This window comes from Callithrix jacchus, chromosome 8 (assembly GCF_049354715.1).
Source record: "Callithrix jacchus isolate 240 chromosome 8, calJac240_pri, whole genome shotgun sequence".
NCBI lineage: Eukaryota > Metazoa > Chordata > Mammalia > Primates > Cebidae > Callithrix > Callithrix jacchus.
The window spans coordinates 45,288,176-45,307,729 of record NC_133509.1 but is presented as its reverse complement, the minus strand read 5'-3'; the positions used below and the strand labels follow the sequence as shown (position 1 = coordinate 45,307,729).

The 19,554-nt window shown below is 41.4% G+C and overlaps 1 long non-coding RNA gene and 1 pseudogene across 1 annotated transcript; both read left to right on the top strand.

Moving 5' to 3' along the window:
• Positions 1 to 124: 124 nt before the first annotated feature.
• LOC144577229 (large ribosomal subunit protein uL15 pseudogene) lies at positions 125 to 2,278 on the top strand (annotated as a pseudogene).
• A 960-nt stretch (positions 2,279 to 3,238) lies between these two features.
• On the top strand, positions 3,239 to 19,080 carry LOC103795636 (uncharacterized). The gene is made up of 5 exons (XR_623229.5): positions 3,239 to 3,363; positions 4,435 to 4,696; positions 5,140 to 5,229; positions 7,210 to 7,329; positions 10,776 to 19,080. It is a non-coding gene; the product is annotated as an uncharacterized LOC103795636 (long non-coding RNA).
• The last annotated feature ends 474 nt before the right edge of the window (positions 19,081 to 19,554 follow it).

Here is a 19,554-nt window from a genome sequence, read left to right as displayed (position 1 = left end):
TGTCTCTCTTACTCAAGTTTGTCTGTACTGTCAGCTGCAGTCTACTTTGCTGCCTGGACATATGAAGTGAAAACATTCTTCTACAGGCCAGCACTCTCAGCCTTTAGACACGGTTTTGTCAGCCATGGCCACTTCCCATTCATTCCAGGTAAGATGCAATTTCTGTTGACTCCCTGATTCTTTAAAGATAGAAAAAGCCGGCCGGGCGCGGTGGCTCACGCCTGTAATCCAGCACTTTGGGAGGCCGAGGCGGGTGGATCACAAGGTCAACAGATCGAGACCATCCTGGTCAACATGGTGAAACCCCGTCTCTACTAAAAATACAAAAAATTAGCTGGGCATGGTGGCGCGTGCCTGTAATCCCAGCTACTCAGGAGGCTGAGGCAGGAGAATTGCCTGAACCCAGGAGGCAGAGGTTGCGGTGAGCCGAGATCGCGCCATTGCACTCCAGCCTGGGTAACGAGTAAAACTCTGTCTCAAAAAAAATTAAAAAAATAAAGATAGAAAAAGCCTAAAAATGCAGTATCTGTCTATTCCTTGTTATTCAGTTGCCCACCTCTTCCTTCATGTGCAGCCTCAGTGGTGATATACTTTGCTTTTACATGGCTTTTCACATTTTCATTTCTTTTTTGAGACTGTCTCACTTTGTTGCCCAAGCTGGAGGGCAGTGGTGTGATCTCAACTCATTGGAACCTCCACCTCCCAGGTTCAAGGGATTCTCCTGCCTCAGCCTCCCAAGATGATGGGATTACAGGTGTGTGCCACCACACCCAGCTAATTTTTAGTTTTGTTTTGTTTTCTTTGAGAAAGAGTCTCACTTTGTTGCCCAGGCTCGAGTGCAATGGCATGGTCTTGACTCAGTGCAACCTCTGCCTCTTGGTTCAAGCCATTCTCCTGTCTCAGCCTCCCACGTAGCTGGGATTACAGGTACCCACCACCATGCTCGGCTAATTCTTGTAGTTTTAGTAGAGATGGGGTTTTACTGTGTTGGCCAGGTTGGTCTTGAACTCCTGACCTCAGGCAACATGCCCGCCTCAGCCTCCCAAAGTGCTGGGATTACAGGCGTGCACCACTGCATCTGGCCATGGCCTATTGTTTCTAATTTTATCTGTTATAAAATATTGATGTAATGAATCTCTGCATAAAACTTTTTACTTTGAAAAATTTTACAAGGGTGGAATTACTAGGTCAAAGTTCAAGCATATACTTACATTGTTTGCTACATTTATTATGCTCCTTTATCTTTGGTGTTCTATTTAGGACATCTTTATCGTCACTTGTTTTTCCAAATTGATTTTAGAATCATTTTGTCAGTTGCATTTAAAATGTTATTAGGCTCACGCTTCTAATCCCAGCACTTATGGTGGCTGAGGTGGACAGATCACTTGAGGCCAGGAGTTCAAGACCAGCTTACCCAACATGGCGAAACCCCTTGTCTACCATAAATGCAAAAATTAGCTGGGTGTCGTGGTTGGCGCCTGTAATCCCAGCTGCTCCAGAGGCTGAGACAGGAGAATCGCCTGAACCCGGGAGGTAGGGGTTGCAGTGAGCCGAGACTGTGCCACTGTATTCCAGCCTAGGCAACAAAGCAAGACTCTATCTCCAAACACACACACACATTATTAGAATAGATTGTGTTAATTGGGATTTGGAACAATTATTACTGCAGAGATGCCTTAAAAGAGGACTACCTTGCTCTTTCATTGGGGCCGCCAACATACCATCCAGACTGAGGAAGACCCAGAAACTTCAGGGCTACGTTTGCCATGGCTGCATCTGTAAGCACTGGAAGCACCCCAGAGGCTGTGGTAAATGCTGGTGATCTGCATCACCACAGGACCAGCTTCAACAAATACCGCCCAGGTTCCTTTGGTAAAGTTGGTATGAGGCATTACTTCTTGACGGAGGAACCAGACTTCTGCCCAGCTGTCAACCCTGACAAATTTTGGACTTTGGTCAGGTAGCAGACACGGGTGAATGCTGCTAAAAACAAGACTGGGGCTGCTCCCATCACTGATGTGGTGCGATCTGGCTACACAAAGTTCTTGGAAAGGGAAAGCTCACAAAGCAGCTTGTCATCTGAAGGCTAAATTCTTGAATAGAAGAGCTGAGAAGATTAAGGGTGTGGGGTAGAGGGGACGGTGTCCTGAGGGCGTGAGGCCGCATGGAGGGAGACGGATTTTCTTATACTACAAACTAGGTGTGGTCACCTACGCCTGGCCAGGAATCTATATTGCTACCAATCGACCAGGTGACAGCCCTCTTGGTGTCCGGGAAGCACGGAGGACCTACACCGCCTACGCCAGGCCCCGCTTGTCATAACCCCGATGAAGAGCCACCCCATATACATACCCTCCCTGCCCCTCTTGGAAACGTTGCAGAAGAAAGGATGTCCTACAGTTGGGTGTAGCAAACAACAAAATTCCCAGTCATAACAGGTTACCTCTTTGTAGAAGGGCTCTCAGAAAAGTGACGCGTCCTTCTCTCCTGTATTGATCAAAGCTGTAAACAGCAGGACATTTGGGCCCTTTAAGAGTCTAAATGAGTCCCACTCAGAGATAAACTGAAACCATTAAATGTTTTGCCTAGTTGTTGTGCTATCCCAGAATTAAAAGCTGTGGGGTTGGGCGCGGCGGCTCACGCCTGTAATCCCGGCACTTATCACCTGAGGTCAGGACTCCTGACCACAATGGTGAAACCCCGTCTCTAATAAAAATACAAAAATTAGCCAGACATGATGACCTGTGCCTGTAATCCAGCTACTCGGGAGGCTGAGTCAGGAGAATCATTTAAACCCGGGAGGCGTAGGTTGCAGTGAGTCAAGATAACGCCACTGCACTCCACCCTGTGCCACAGAGCAAGACTGTCTCAAAAAAAAAAAAAAAAAAAGCCCTCGGGCCTGAAAAATTATTAGTCCTACAGTTTAACCTAACAGTGGATTAAAATAGTCACGTGGCCTGGCCACACTATCTTACCAAGTGGCACAGCTTTTACGCGGAAATTTTACAGTCTTAATAGATGAATTGCAAAAGCATTTTTCCCTGTTACATCAATTCCGGGACCCAATCCGACAGAAAAGGGATGGAAGGAGTGTGGCGAGTGCTATTGATTGACGTGCATTCGAACCAACCTACAACGCATGAAGAACGCGCGTGCGTGTGTGAGCAAGCCCGTGTCCAATCACTACTCAACGGCAGTGGCGGGGGTGGGGCTTGTGGAAACGGCCCGCCGCAGGGTTGGCAGTCTTGAGAAGCAGCGAATATGGCGGAGTGAGGCGTTCCCCTGTGAACTGGCCTCTGGGCCGGGGGCAGGCCAGTCCGGCCAGCCCCCGGGAGGCCGAGTGCATCTGTTGGACCGTGCGAGGTGAGCCGAGAAGGCCAGTGACCTGGGGGGACAAGCAGGTGGCGAGGAGGTGGCGTGGCCTAGCCGTATGCCGGGGAAGGAAGCTCCCAGGAACCTGCGAGCTGCGGGCAGCCGGCCTCAGCCTTGGCCAGGCGGGAGTTCCAACCTCAGGGGCCCCAGGGCGGCACCCGCCTTTTGGGTGTGTCGCACGGCCCACACTCTCCTCAGCCCGCCTGGGTCCTTCCCAGTGCCGTGCCTTTAGCCGCTTTTGTGTTTCCTGCTTGCACCCACGCGGGACTATACCTGGCAGTCGCTGCATCCACCATCGATTTATTTTTCAAAGAATATCTTTGTTTTATTAATTTACTTACACTCCTCGCCTCGAGATTTCGTGCCCCCTCTTTTGCCCCTGGCTGCGGTATCATTTGAGGCCTGTTGTAGCGCTGAGTATTTTGTGTCCCTAGCTCGTTGACCTTGAGACTTGTAAGCGGTTACCCTTGGGAATTGCATTCGAGTGTGTGTATCGCGGACATCCTCGTGCAACTTTTACTAAATCCATTCGCTCCCAGTCCCACCTCCCAAACTTTTACGATCTGAGTAAGCAGTTCTGGCACTGATGTCCTGACAACATTCTAATGGCGCATTAATTCCGCTGACGCCAGGCTCTTTACCGTTTTGGTTTCTGTGTACACTATTGTTCTTACCGAGACAGAATGAAAATCGTGTGGGGAAATGTTATTAGAACGTACTTTGTGTAAAGTGTGGGGAAGCACAGTGTCAACACTGTGAGGCATTTGGTATTTGGTTCTCCTTTGACTTCACGGGGTGTCTCTTTTTGTAATTTGGATTGTTGTAACCCCTTATCTGGTCTCTCAGTTAAATTCTAGGAAAGTTCCTGTTTAAAACTGGGCACATTAGTTCAGTTCCGTTCCGATGGACACACCATTAGACAAATGAATTTTTTGGATATGCTCCTTGTTGGCCCTGGATTTACTGGAGTCGAAAATAACAAATAGAGGATTTCTGTATGAGATCTTTTTTGTCGCTTTTGTCAGTTTATTTTTTGTGGGTTTTTTTTTTTGTCTCATCCAGGAGAAGAAAAAAAGAGATCGGCCAGAGGAAAGGAACCGAACATTCTTCCTTGCCTGCCTTACCAAGGGGAGTGGTCACCTACACTAAAGCAAAGGTCTAAATAGAGGTCTATAAACTACTGGAAATTTTATGCACAATTACAAATTTTTGTGGGAAGAAGAAGGTCCATAGCTTCAGATTCTCGAAAAGGACGGTGTTCCAGTAAAACTTGAGAATCAGTGCTTCAAGACTTGACATCTTTTTAAAAATAATGCCAATGCAGGTAGAGAGTAACTGCTTTCTTATTGTTCCTTTAGAATAGTTTATGATATTAGTTATTTTATTTTGAGACGGAGTTTCGCTGGTTACCCAGGCTGGAGTGCAATGGCGTGATCTCAGCTCACCGCAACCTCCGCCTCCTGGGTTCAGGGCATTTCTCCTGCCTCAGCCTCCTGAGTAGCTGGGATTACAGGCATGTGCCACCATGCCCAGCTAATTTTTTGTATTTTTAGTAGAGGCAGGGTTTCACCATGTTGACCAGGATGGTCTGGATCTCTTGACCTCGTGCTCCATCCGCCTCAGCCTCACAAAGTGCTGGGATTACAAGCGTGAGCGACTTCTCGCGGCCCCAGTTTTTTTTTTTTTAACAATAGCTTGTTTAATTTTGTATACTAAAATTAGTAGCAACAGTGAGGGCTATATGCTTAACGTTCTTTTTCTTTTCAGATTCCTTATCACAGGAAGAACATTTTCCTTGACATTTGGGTGCTTTTATATTCATCTTAAGAACAAAATTCTGAACTCAGGACTTGGCAAGTAAGTAATTGTAGGCTAATCATTCCAAATACTGTTTAAGCAGCTTGAAAACAGGTACACAGAAGTGGAATGATAAGCCCTGAGCTTGAGCAGAATATGAACATGAAAAATGACTGTAAACTGTCGAAATTTAAGTTCAATCTTTTATTTTTCAACAGCAGAAATGTATTAAGTAAAAAGGAATAGTCTTGATTATTAGTCCAAACTACCAGCAATTTTTACTGTCTAAAGAAAAAAGACTCGTATTTAATTAGATTGAAGGAAATTAAATGATAAAAAATAAGCCGGGCATGGTGGCTGACACCTGTAATCCCAGCATTTGGGGAGGCCGAGGTGGGCAGATCACCTGAGGTCAGGAGTTTGAGACCAGCCTGGCCAACATGGGGAAACCTCATCTCTACTAAAAATACAAAAATTAAGCAGGTCTGGTGGCCCATGCCTAAACCCTAGCTACTTGGAAGGCTGAGGCAGGAAAATTGCTTGAACCCGGGAGGCAGAGGTTGCAGTGAGCCAAGATCATGACACTGCACTGCAGCCTGGGCAACAGAGAGAGACTCTATCTTGCAAAAATATCAATTAAAAAAAATAAATGTAGGCGGGGCATGGTGGCTCACACCTGTAATCTCAACACTTTGGGAAGATAAGTGGGTGGATCACTTGAGGTCAGGAGTACAAGACCAGCCTGGCCAACATGGTGAAACCCCGTCTCTACTAAAAAAATACAAAAATTGCCCTGCACGGTGGCTCAAGCCTGTAATCCCAGCACTTTGGGAGGCTGAGGCAGGTGGATATCCAGGTCAAGAGACCAAGACCATCCTGGTCAACATGGTGAAACCCCGTCTCTACTAAAAATACAAAAATTAGCTGGGCATGATGGTGTGTGCCTGTAATCCCAGCTACTCAGGAGGCTGAGGCAGGAGAATTGCCTGAACTCAGGAGGCGGAGGTTGCGGTGAGCTGAGATCGCGCCATTGCACTCTAGCCTGGGTAACAAGAGCGAAACTCTGTCTCAAAAAAAAAAAAAACAAAAAAACCAAAAATTAGCCAGGTGTGATAACTGGCACTGTAATCCCAGTTACTTGGGAGGCTGAGACAGGAGAATTACTTGAACCCGGGAGGCGGAGGTTGCAATCATTCAAGATCATGCCACTGCACTGAAGCCTGGGTGACAGAGTAAGACTCCGTCTCAAAAAAAAATAAAAAAATAAAACCACCTATTACTAGATGGTTTTATTTAAATAAATTTTGTGTATGTTTCATGATGTTATGGGATACATACAGATAGTAAAAAGGTTTCTACAGTGAAGTAAATTAGCATCCATTATGTCACATAGTTTTTTTCTTTTTGAGATGGAGTCTTGCTCTGTCGCCCAGGCTGGAGTATAGTGGTGCAATCTTGGCTCACTGCAACCTCCGCCTCCCAGGTTCAAGTGATTCTCCTGCCTCAGCCTCCCAAATAGCTGGGATTACAGGCGCGCCACCATGCCTGGCTAATTTTTTGTATTTTTAGTAGAGATATGGTTTCACTATGTTGGTCAGGCTGGTCTCGAACTCCTGACCTCGTGATCCACCTGCCTCTGCCTCCCAAAGTGCTGGGATTACAAGTGTGAGCCACTGCCCCCGGCCTATTCTTTTGTTTTGTTTTTGTGGCAACAGCTGAAATCTCACTTAGCAGGAATCCTGTTTACAGTACAATTTTGTTACCTATAGTTGTCATATTGTACATTAGATCATTAGACTTGTTCATCCTTCATAACTGTTCCTTTTTGTCCTCTGACCTGTATCTCTTCATTTTCTAACTCCTTCATCAATTTTTGTTCTCTATCTCTGTATATATATATATATTTTTAAATTGCACATGTAAATGAGATAGTGCAATATTTTTCTTTTTTTTCCCCTCCCCTTTCCCTGTGCAGTATTTTTCTCTCTGTCCTCCTGACTCATCTGTGTTGTGACAAATGGCAAAATCTTTTTTTTTTAGATAGTCTTGCTCTGTCACCCAGACTGGAGTGCAGTGGCACCATCTCGGCTCACTGCAACCTCTGCCTCTTTAGTTCAAGCGATTCTTGTGCCACAGCCTCCCGAGTAGCCAGGATTACAGGTATGTGTCACCTCACCTAGCTAATTTTTGTATTTTTTTAGTAGAGATAGGGTTTCACCTGTTGGCCAGGCTGGTCTCCTCACCTCACCCCAAAGTGCTGGGATTACAGGTGTAAGCCACTGCGCCTGCCAAGATCTTTCTTTTTTAGGGCTAAGTAACATATTCCATCATATATACACATTATAGTTTCTACAGTTTATTCATTCATCCATTGATAGGCGTTAGGTTTTTTCTATATCTTGGCTATTGTGAATAATGTTCCATTGAACATAGGAGTGCAGACATCTTTATGAGGTGGTGATTTCATATCCTTTGGTTATATGCCCAGAAGAGGGAGTGATCGGTTATATGGTGGTTCTATTTTTAATTTCTTTAGAAACTTCCATACTGTTTTCCATAGTGACTGTTCCAATCTACACTCCATGCCATGAACAGTGAACAATAGTTAATTTTTTTCTACAACTGGGAAAATTTTAGTCACTATTATATTTATTTAAATTTTAATTATAGGGAAATATTGATATTTTCATCTTTAATTTCTTTTTTTTCTTCTTTTTTGGGACAGAGTTTTGCTCTTTTACCCAGAGTGCAGTGCCAGGATCTCGGCTCACTGCAACCTCCACCTCCCAGGTTCAAGCGATTCTCAGCCTCTTGAATAGCTGGGATTACAGACTCCCACCACACCTGGCTAATTTTTGTATTTTTAGTAGAAACGGGGTTTTATCACCTTGGTCTCGAACTCCTAACCTCATGATCTGCCCACCTTGGCCTCTCAAAGTGCTGGGATTATAGGCATGAACCACCACACCCGCCCCCCCCCCTTTTGTGTGTGTGTGTGTGTTTTTTTTTTTTTTAAAGAGATGGGGTCTTGCTGTGTTGCCCAGGCTGATCTTGAACTCCTGGGCTCAAGCAGTTCTCCCACCTCGGCCTCCCAAAGTGAGATTATAGGCATGAGCCACCATGCTTGACCTTTATCTTTGATTTCTAAAACCTTAGGTACGCTTTTAATAATTCTTGGTATATGGCTATTTGGTGCCAAGGGTTGTTGATACCTTATGAATTTACCACAAAAATAAACTAGGTTCTGTTACTCAAAAAGCAAGAGAGGATATGTCCTTTCTTAACTGACAATAACATTATATCTGCAAAATTGGCTTCATACCTACTGTGGTAGTTTTAGTTTCCTAGGCCTGCTGTAACAAAGCACCACAAACTAGGTAGCTTAGAATAATAGAAATTATTTCATAGGTTTTTTTTTTTATTTTTATTTTTAAGAGACGGAGTTTCGCTCTTGTTACCCAGGCTAGAGTGGAATGGCGCGATCTCGGCTCACCGCAACCTCTGCCTCCTGGGTTCAGGCAATTCTCCTGCCCCAGCCTCCTGAGTAGCTGGGATTACAGGCACGTGCCACCATGCCCAGCTAATTTTTTGTATTTTTAGTAGAGACGGGGTTTCACCATATTGACCAGGATGGTCTCGATCTCTTGACCTCGTGATCCACCCACCTCGGCCTCCCAAAGTGCTGGGATTACAGGCGTGAGCCACCGTGCCCAGCTTTTTTTGCATTTTTAATAGAGACAGTGTTTCACCATATTGGCCAGGCTGGTCTCAAACTCTGGACCTCAGGCGATCTGCCTGCCTCAGCCTTCCAAACTGCTGGGATTACAGGCATGAGCTACTGCCCCCAGCTTTGATTTAGTTTTTACATGTTTGCAGTTGGTGATAATGGAATAGCATATATTTTACTTAGTTTTATTTTATAAAATACCATCTATTGGTGGTAGTTGAAGGTGATTCAGAGTAAGATTCATATGGTTTTGAGTATTAGGTATTTAAACATCAAATTTGGAGTACAGTGCTACTTTATTATTGTTTCTTTTTTCTTTTGATAAGAGCTGCAAGCAAAGATATAGTGCTACCTTGTTTTTTATTTTTGGAGACAGTCTTACTCTGCTGCCCCAGGCTTAGTGCAGTGGTGCAGTCATGGCTCAAGCTATGCTTCAGCTTCAGCCTCCAAGTAGCAAGAACCACAAGAGGGCGCCACCACACTCAGCTAATTTTTTATTTTTTGTAGAGTGGGGTCTTGCTGTGTTGCCCAGGCTGGTCTCCAATTCCTAGGCTCAAGGGATCCTCCTGCTTCAGCCTCCCAAAGTGCTGGGATTACAGGTGTGAGCACCACACCTGGCTTAGTGCTACTTTTAAACACAAATGTGGCCAGACACAGTGGCTTATGTCTGTAATCCCAGTACTTTGGGAGGCTGAGGTGGGTGAATCACTTGAGCTCAGGAGTTTCAAAGCAGCCTGGCCAATATGGTGAAACCCTCTTTCTACTAGAAATACAAAAATTAGTTGGGTGTGATGGTGCATGCCTGTAATCCTAGCTACTCAGGAGGCTAAAGCATGAGACTCGCTTGTACCCAGAGGGTGGAGGTTGTAGTGAGTTGAGGTAACTCCACTGTACTCCAGCCTGGGTGACACAGCAAGACTGTCTCAAAAAATAATAATGTTTTATATGTAAATAAGCTTTTTTTCTATCATGCTTGTATAAATCCAGCTTTATTTTGGTATCATACTTGTATTTATTTTTCTGGCTGTTACTGCCTTTCTGATGACAGTACTGAATTTGGTGTTATGGCTAGATAATACATAATCCAAAATATTATTTTCTTTTCTTTTTTTTTTTGAGCCAAATTCTTTCTCTGTTGCCCAGGCTGGAGTACAGTGATGGAATCTTGGCTAACTGCAACCTCCACCTCCTGGGTTCAGGCGATTCTCCGAATCTCCTGCCTTGGCCTCCTGAGTAGCTGGAACTATAGGTGGCTGCCACATGCCTGGCTAATTTTTGTATTTTTAGTAGAGACGGGGTTTCACTATGTTGGCCACTTTTTCTTTTTTTTTTTTAACTGGAGTCCCTCTTTGTCCAGGCTGGAGTGCAGTGGTGCCATCTCGGCTCACTGCATCCTCTGCCTACCAGGTTCAAGTAGTTCTGCCTCAGCCTCCCGAGTAGCTGGGATTACAGTCACACACCAGCCCACCTGGCTAATTTTTGTGTATTTGTTTTGTTTTTTATTTTGTTTTGAGATGGAGTCTTGCTGTGTAGCCCAGGCTGGAGTGCAGTGGCTCAATCTTGGCTCACTGCAGCCTCCGCCTCCCAAGTTAAAGTGATTCTTCTGCCTCAGCCTCCTGAGGAGCTGGGACTACAGGCGTGTACCACCACTCCCAGCTAATTTTTGTATTTTTAGTAGTGACAGGGTTTTACCATGTTGGCCAGGCTGGTTTCGATCTCCTGACCTTGTGATCCGTCCACCTCCGCCTTCCAAGGTGCTGGGATTACAGGCCTGAGTCACTGTGCTAAGCCTACACTTTCATGTTTTAGATATTGTTTTTGAATCAGCTCATACAGAAGTACCTGTACTAATCTTCCTGTTTTTATTTTGTATTTCTAGGTGTCTCTACGTTGTCTCCTGGAGTGTGTAGTTCTACTTCTTTTACCCAGTTACTTTCCCTACTCTTAAAATGTGGATGTCACTTCTCTATACCTTACCTCCATGATTTGGAATGAAAAAGTCCACCTTTTTTTTGTTCTGCCTCTCAGACTGAACACAGAGGAGCTCCTAGGATTCCAGTTATCTTGTCAACTTCACGAAGAAAGAAGCAACTCGCATAGGTTTTCTGCGGTTTGCTTAATTATAAAGACATCGTTTTGCAAGCTGAAGTCTGAGTTTCATCTGAAACAGGTGCTTAGGTGGTGGTATTTGTGAATACTTTTCGTTATGAACCAGAAGACTAAATAAATAGCAAGTATGGATGACTTCAGGGTTTAAAAACAAAAATGTCTTCCAGTTTCAGCCACTATCCTGATAAGCACAGTTGAGACTGCAGCAGTAAATTCCAAATATGCATTTCTAATTTGACATGAAAAATAGTAAAAAATTACATATATTTATTTATTTAAATCTTGGCTCATCCTGTGACATAGATTTACTGAATAAGAACAAAGGCGCAATTTTATACAAAAGCCGGGGCCAAGCACGGTGGCTTATGCCTGTAATCCCAGTACATTGGGAGGCAGAGGCAGGCGGATCACCTGAGGTTGGGAGTTCAAGACCAGCCTGACCAACATGGAGAAACCTCATCTTTACTAAAAATACAAAATTAGCCAGGCATGGTGGCGTATGCCTGTAATCCCAGCTACTCCGGAGGTTGAGGCAGGAGAATTGCTTGAACCTGGGAGGTGGATGGAGGTTGCAGTGAGCCGAGATTGTGCCACTGCACTCCAGCCTGGGCAACAGAGTGAGACTATCTCAAAAAAATGAAGAAAAAAAAACAACTTTGGACACAGAGGAGTCGGGGTGGGATGGGAGGTTGAGAGAATTTTTCATATAACTCCTTTTCCCTAAGAAAAGCAAAAATGCCTCATGCAGTGACATCTGACTTTATGGTGTTTCATATTATATATTCACTGTTTTCCTGCAACCCAAGGTGGATACTTGGATGTCATTTCTTTTATTTATTTATTTTATTTTATTTTTTTTTTGAGGCAGTCTCACTCTTTTGCCGAGCCTAGAGCCAGTCTCTGCTGCCCAGATTCAAGTGATTCTCCTGCCTCAGCCTCCCAAGTAGCTGGGATTACAGGCGCCCACCACCATGTCCGGTCTGATTTCTTACTCAAGATACTAGGTGTAGTGTTAGGCTCAAAAGGCTGGGACTCAGGTACTTTTCCTGGTTGGGACTGAACTTTCTCATGAGAGAATGCATGGGCCTCAGAAGCAATGTTCCCAAACTTGTAATTGGATCATTGTAGATTCAGGATGTTGAAAAGATACCTTGAACAAGAAAAATAGTTACAATAAGAAATGGATTTTCTTTTTTTTTACCATAATAGTTATTCATTATAAAGAACAGACTCTCATAGAAAACTGTCCTTGCTTCCAAATCAGCTGAGAACCATTGTATGTACTGTCATGTCTTTACATAAGAGTGAAACCTTTATTTATGCTTCTTTGTGAGTAGAGAATAAATTTTAAAACTAATTAGTTCAAATTAAGGACAGATAGTATTGGAACATCTGTGTGTTTTCCAGAATGTTTACTCAGGGCCATGAATGCTGTGATGCTGGGACTTAGGGCAGAGTCACCAAAATTTGAGAGTGATAGAAATGGCCCAAAATGGGAAATTACTGAGATTGGTCAATCAACCCATTTGAAATGGGTAAAAAATACTTTTAGTGAAATAATTACACATTATATGTAAAATATAATTTCTTTTTTTGAGGGCAGCTACAAGTGATAAAGCGTAGTAGAAATAACTTTAGTTAAAAGTAACTCAGATTTTTCTCTAAGTAATCTACCTACTTCCTGATGTTCTTAATATTTTAGAATTGTTCAAGACAGTGGAGCCTACATGTTTGGGTTCTACTGATATGTTTAAAATGTCATATCATAGAGAATTTGTACCTTCCAGTTGTCTGTTACTTGTCTTCTCTGTGTACTTTGGCATCTTTTTGGGTAGGATCATTTGGCAGGGGGTAGAGTACCTGTACTTTTGACACCATTGAAAGCAGCTCTGGCCCACTTGTTTGGATAGATATCAGACTCGCGTCTCCATATGCTTTATATTTTTTCATTTCACAATTGAGAGAACCAGCATTTAATGCTTTTTGAAATTGTTTCTGTATCTACCATGGTTCAGACCAGGTGCATTTAACAAAATGGATATATTCCAGCTGTAGTTGCCCAGTGTTTACTTAACACATCTACATTTTTTTCTTGTCAATTTTTGTCCCCTTAATAGGAAAAGCTATAATTTAGGCGGGACTATGCGTTGATTTGCAGCCATGCTTCCTTCCTTTCCCTTGCTTATCCATGTTAGCTGGCAGTTTTTCTTTTGAAAAACGGGACATGTGCAATAGAAATATATATATATATGTATATTTTAATACTTGTGGACAAATGTTACAAGTTGTTTGAGAACAACAAAATCACCAATGTCTTCCATTTTGAGATGTGTATAGTTTTGTAAGCATTAGTGCTTGGTAGCATATTGTAGTGCCATGTTAGGGGTTAGTGCATGAGCCTAGTAATTTTAAAATTCAGGGGGAATTATTGATAATAACAAATAATGTAAAAAGAGTGGAAATCTGAACCTTTTCTTTTTTCATAATGTCTAAATCTGTTATATTTTCCCTGGGGAAAAGAGATTAAGGCCTAAAAGATTCATTTATGAATAGAAATATAGGGTCAAAATCTGAGATACTATGTTTGAGGACATTTCAGCTTTCCATAAGCAATCTGGAAACCAGCTGCCTTTATGTCTTACGAAACCTCAAGTCAAAATGAGACCCCATTTCATTATTCTACTTTGATTTTTTTTTTTTGAGACAGAGTCTCACTCTGGCCCAGGCTGGAGTGCAGTGGTACAATCTTGGCTAACTGCAACCTCCACCTCTTGAGTGGCTGGAACTACAGGCACGCGCCACCATACCCAGCTAATTTTTGTATTTTTAGTAGAGACGGGGTTTTGTCATGTTGGCCCCGCCCGTCTCAAACTCGTGACCTCAAGTGATTCGGCCTGCCTTGTCCTCCCAAAGTGCTGGGATTACAGGCATGAGCCACCACACCCGGCCTGCTCTTGAACTGTCTTTGCATGGCATGTATTTTAGGTTCATTATTTTCCTACTCCTTGTGTGTCAAGAAATTATATTTTGTATGTCTTATGGAGATGCTGTGTTAATTGCTTTAGTGAGTGCTTTTCTAATCTGCAGACCATTTACATTTCCTCTTTGTAGCATGCTCTGTGTAAACACTCAGTAATTTGGAGTATTCAGTTATTTGTTATGGGCTCTTCCTATTTCCAAATCTGCTGAATTGTCTATTGATGGGATTTCAGACTTTTTCATGAGAACTGGAAATGTAGCTGGGTGATGCTTACCTAGGTTGCTATGTAACAGGTAGACTCTTTTCCTTGGTTATAGTAAGCCTCAGACAGCTTTCACTTTTATCTACTTTACTTGTGGAAATAAAACTGTTGGTTTATTCTGAAAGCTATCTTCTGAAAGATAAGAATACGGTAACTTTCTGAAAGAATAAGATAGCTTTCTTAGGGAAGTAATTCCTACCTGTAAAAGCTGCCTTGAGAACTCAGAGTGGCAGTTTTCTGAGGTGATTTTTAAATTTCAGTATTAGGAAGCGTCCATCATTTGCTGACAGATTCTACATAACTATTGTATGATAACAAATGCAAAACTATTATAATGTGGTATATCTTGTGCATACAAAGGTTAGAACAAGTAGATTCTGGCAGCAGATCTCCAGAGACCCAAGTTTAGATTCTCATAGTGTATGCGAAGTAGTTATATTCTTGGCTTGAATAGTTTAGTGCCTGGGACAATCTATTACTGAAAAGCAATTATTAAAAAAAAAAAAACTGAAAAGGTAATGAATGCAGAATAGCACAGCATATAGGAAAGGATATTTCCTGTTGCAAAAAAAAAAAAAAAGCCATAAAATGAATAGTAAATTTCAAGAGATAGAATTGTAGTAGCAATAACAGTTTTTGCATGTATAGTAATTTGCATTAGCAAGGTTGTATGATAGAATATGTGATACTACTTGAGTTTGTGGGGCTCTGAAATCAACAGTTGCACAAAAGGAAAAAATGTTCTGGATAAAGAGCATATAAAAGGTACTTTTAGAACAGTATGAATGTATATGAATTTATCTTTGTGTGAGAAATGTCAGCTTTTGTGTAAGTTAAAGGTTAAAGACCCTATTTGTTTCCTAATTCAGAGGGTTAGAGCCGTTGAAATTAAACCTTTATAGTGCTTAACCTGAAAACAAATGTACTACAGCCCCACTGAAGCAGCTGTGTGGGTTTTTTGCTTAAGAGGTTTTAGCAACAGGCATTTATTCTGTAGAGTGGTATACTTTCTGCTTTGTCTCATCTTTCTCCATTGGTTTCCTGGGTACGTTTTTTAAAGGGAGAGAAGTTCCTGAGTTTAATGTTTAAAATAAAACTCCCACAAACATAGATAAGCTGGATTTCTCTCATGATTAGGGAATAAGGATTTAAAGATGAAAGGCAGAAGGATTGAAGGGAATAGCCATTGAATATTTGGGTGGGTGGGGTGTAAAACCTTTTCTAATGTGGATATGGCCTATGGCCTGTGACTGCTTATTTATCAAGGAGAACCCAGTAAACTAGTTTCTTGCTTGATCTGAGGAACCACACAGCTCGCATCAGGATATAATAGTGGAACTAGGGTGACTTCACTCCCTTTTACCTGATGTCTAATCCTGGCCTTTTAGCACTTTGACTATCCCTGAAAAGACTGGGTCTACATTTCCTTGTTTTCCCAGGGAAAAAACTGAAAGATAAGTGATGTAGATCTAGGAATAGTGCCTCTTAATTCTTACATGACAACTAATGCATAGGGAAAAGGCTATGTTGATTGTAGATCCACTTTAGTGTCTTAGAGACATTGGAATAACTAAGCAATATTCAGATATCTGCACATCTGGGGACAGTGTTATCTATTACAATGATGTCAACAGTTCAGTTACTTGGAACAATTAAAGATTACCCTTAACAGCCATGTTAATAATTCTCAATGCTAAAATACACTACAAGCTTTCAGTCTTGAAAGTTTGCTGTTATTTTAAAAAGTTGTTGTGGTCTCATGTTTACTCTTCGTGTATCTGTGATATGCAAAAAGAAGAGACTCTTGGCCTCCAGGTGTTTACATTCTCATGGTGCTGTTGGTGCAAGCAAATTGCTTCGTTTATTAATAAACTAATTGGCTATTGATTATATCCTATTTGGAAGAATCCCTTGGTGAACAGTTTTAAAAAGCAGAGAGCTGTGTTAAATTTCAGGGCATTGATGCTTGAGTTTACATTGTATTAGCCTTGCTCGTTATCATTTTTTCCCCAGGGAGCTATGCAGGTAATGCTCATTAGTGTGAATTAGAACAGAAAGCACCTGTGCTGTCCTGTTACAGTTGTCAGTAATGGCTAAGAAAATTTATAGCTCTTTAAGACTGTTTTTATATAATTCTCTACTCAGAAGGGCCAGGATTTGCATATAAGCCTTTTAAAACTGATTAGTGGTCCTAATTTTAACATTTTTGTGTACGACTCCTCTGTCTCTGTTCTGAAGCAGCATTGTGATAGAAGTGGAGCATCTACCTGCATTTCTAAGCAATTATTAACCCAACTTTTGAGTTGAAACTTGTTGTATGGATCCTTGTTATTTCCCATAATTCCTCTGAATCAAGGAGTTTATTTTGCATGCTTATTAAACTAAAACTGAGCCTGATTCAAAGTGCAAGCAATAGTGGCAGGCCCATAACTCTGCTTTTAGAGTATGAACATTCTAATGCATGACTGAAAATGTCCAGTGTTGTGGTTACTAGTAGTTTTATATATGCATTTATTAACAATGAAGCAATAGAGACTAAAACCAATAGCTTGAATTTATTCCGATTGTTTTCATTTTTTTTTTATAAAGGATTTTTCTTCCATTGAAAATGGGAAGATAAACAGGGGCAACCATAAGACATTCAGACTGTCAGGACTGGGGCATAACAGTGCCCACCCTCTAACCTCTTGCCTGGTTCCATTAGTCAGTCCCCAAGCATGTTTGAAAACAAAAGACACAAACTAAGCATGTTGAATAAATTAGCTGTTATGGCTATAATAATCAGAAAGGTGCAGAGTTTCACAAAGAGTAGGAATGTAGGGAATGCTAGTATGGAGTATGTAAAATAACTAGATGTGGATATGGAGTTCGTTTATGATATTTATAAACTAAAAATCCCAGATGTTTATACATGTTTATACATCTGGGATTTGAGTTGAATATAATCAGTGTGCGCAAGAAACAAAATACCCCTGACACCCTGCAACAAGGGAGACTTCCCTTTATCTGTGGTTTAGTTTCTGTTATTGTATTGCATACAGAATAGTTTAAACAAATTTTATAGCCAAAGTTCTAACCTTGATGGGTTTGGTCAGACTACAATTCCTTGATTTTTTTTTTTTTTTTTTTTTTGAGACGGAGTTTCGCTCTTGTTACCCAGACAGACTGGAGTGCAATGGCACAATCTCGACTCACTGCAACCTCCGCCTCCTAGGTTCAAGCAATTGTCCTGCCTTAGCCTCCCGAGTAGCTGAAACTACAGGCGTGCACCACCACGCCCAGTTAATTTTTGTATTTTTAGTAGAGACGGGGTTTCACCATGTTGACCAGGACGGTCTCAATCTCTTGACCTCGTGATGCACCCGCCTCAGACTCCCAAAGTGCTGGGATTATAGGCATGAGCCACTGTGCCCGGCTTACAATTCCTTGATTAAAGCTTTTGATGCCAGGTTAAACAGGAGAAACCTTTTCCACTTTAAAAGAAGAAAATCCTTGCCATTTATTTGACGAATAAACATATTTATTGCAGTAGCTTAAAATTTTTCTTTTCCTTTTATTTTTTTAAACAGTCTCACTCTGTTGCCCAGGCTGGAGTGCAGCAATGTGATCTCGGCTCACTGCAACCTCCACCTCCCTAGTAGCTGAGTTTACAGACTTGCACCACTACCCCCAGCTAATTTTTGTGTTTTTAGTAGAGACGGGGTTTCACCATGTTGGCCACGCTGGTCTCAAACTCCTGGCCTTATGTGATCTGCCCCCTCAGCCTCACAAAGCGCTGGTACTGCAGGTATGAGCCACTGCACCTGGCTTGTAGTAGCTTAAAATTTTCCTTGAGAAAATTCCTGACTTTGAAAATAACCCTTATATAAATACAAATGATATGACAAATAACATACAAATGGCATTCATGATGTCTGAAAGAAGCCTCAATAGAATTCAAGATAGACTAAATGATTTTCACTAGGCACATTCAAGGTTTTACATTCTATGATTGAAATTTTTTTTTAAACATTTTTATTTCACATTCTTTCCTGTGTGATTTTGTTACAAATACCTTTGGGAATAAATAAAGTAGAATGATAACTTTTCAGTGTTTCAGAATTGAATGAGACTTCTTATCATTGCGATGTTTGGTTTCCATTCAAATATATTGAGATGTCATATCTGGAATATAGTTTCTCCTCCCCAATTGCTGACAGCATGTCTGTCAGCCATTAAAGATTAAGAACAGTTTCCCAAACTTCCTCTGATTATTCCACTAAAGCACATTAAAATACTTAGTTTTGGAAAACCAAACATCACAGATTTCTTGTGAACTCCTAAATCTTTGAAGTCAGAATAGATATCTGTTACTGACAGTTTTTAGGTTTTTTTTCTCCGTTGGTGATATGTCATTACATAATTGAAAAAATATTTTTCTCCTAGGGGTAAGAAAGGTATTCTGGCAATATATTATCATCAATCCTTAAACAGTAACAGTCTTGGCATTTTTCTTAAAACCACTAATTTCTTATAACCAGAAAGATTATCCTAGACTGTCCTTCACATTAGACTTTACTTACTGCCTTGTAGAATGAGTTGCTCACTGTGTTTACATGCTGTCCTGCATATTCCCTATTGCACCATTGGTGTATAATGTTAAAAAGAATTTCATTTAATATTATTCAAAGTATTACAAAAGGCAGCTTGATTTCAATCTATGCATCTTTGGGGTTTTTGAAGAAGAAATGTAATTCTTTGATGTAAAAAGGAACTGTTAAAAGCTGGAAACTCTGCACCTGTGTATATATATTTTTTAGCAATAAAGCAGCATGAGCTGAGAATGCACTGAAATCTATCTCATTGTGTGTCGTTACTTGAAAAAGGTAATTTTAAATAATGCAATATATGATGATGATGGGAGAAGGAGCCTTCCCAAAGGACCTGTGCTGAATGAAGTACTCTCCAGATGTCAAAGAACAAAGGACCAGGTTACTTGAGACCTAGTGTGGCAGTTTCTGGTGTAGGTTATACAATGGAACAGACAGCCATTCAAACTTGAATATGTAATGTTGTCCTTATAGCCATATGGAGTTTTGGAATACTTTTTTCAACATATATGTAATTGTCTTTATTTTGCATCTCTATGTGTGTATCCACGTACATGGTGTTTAATAATATTAATTGAGCACTGACTGCCAAGCACTGCGCTAATGACATTAGATGTATTAACTAACTCATTTAATTCTCACTACACCTCTAATTACTCTAGTTTTTATCCCTATTTTACATAGAAATTAAAACAGATTAACTGTTGCAGTTCATGGT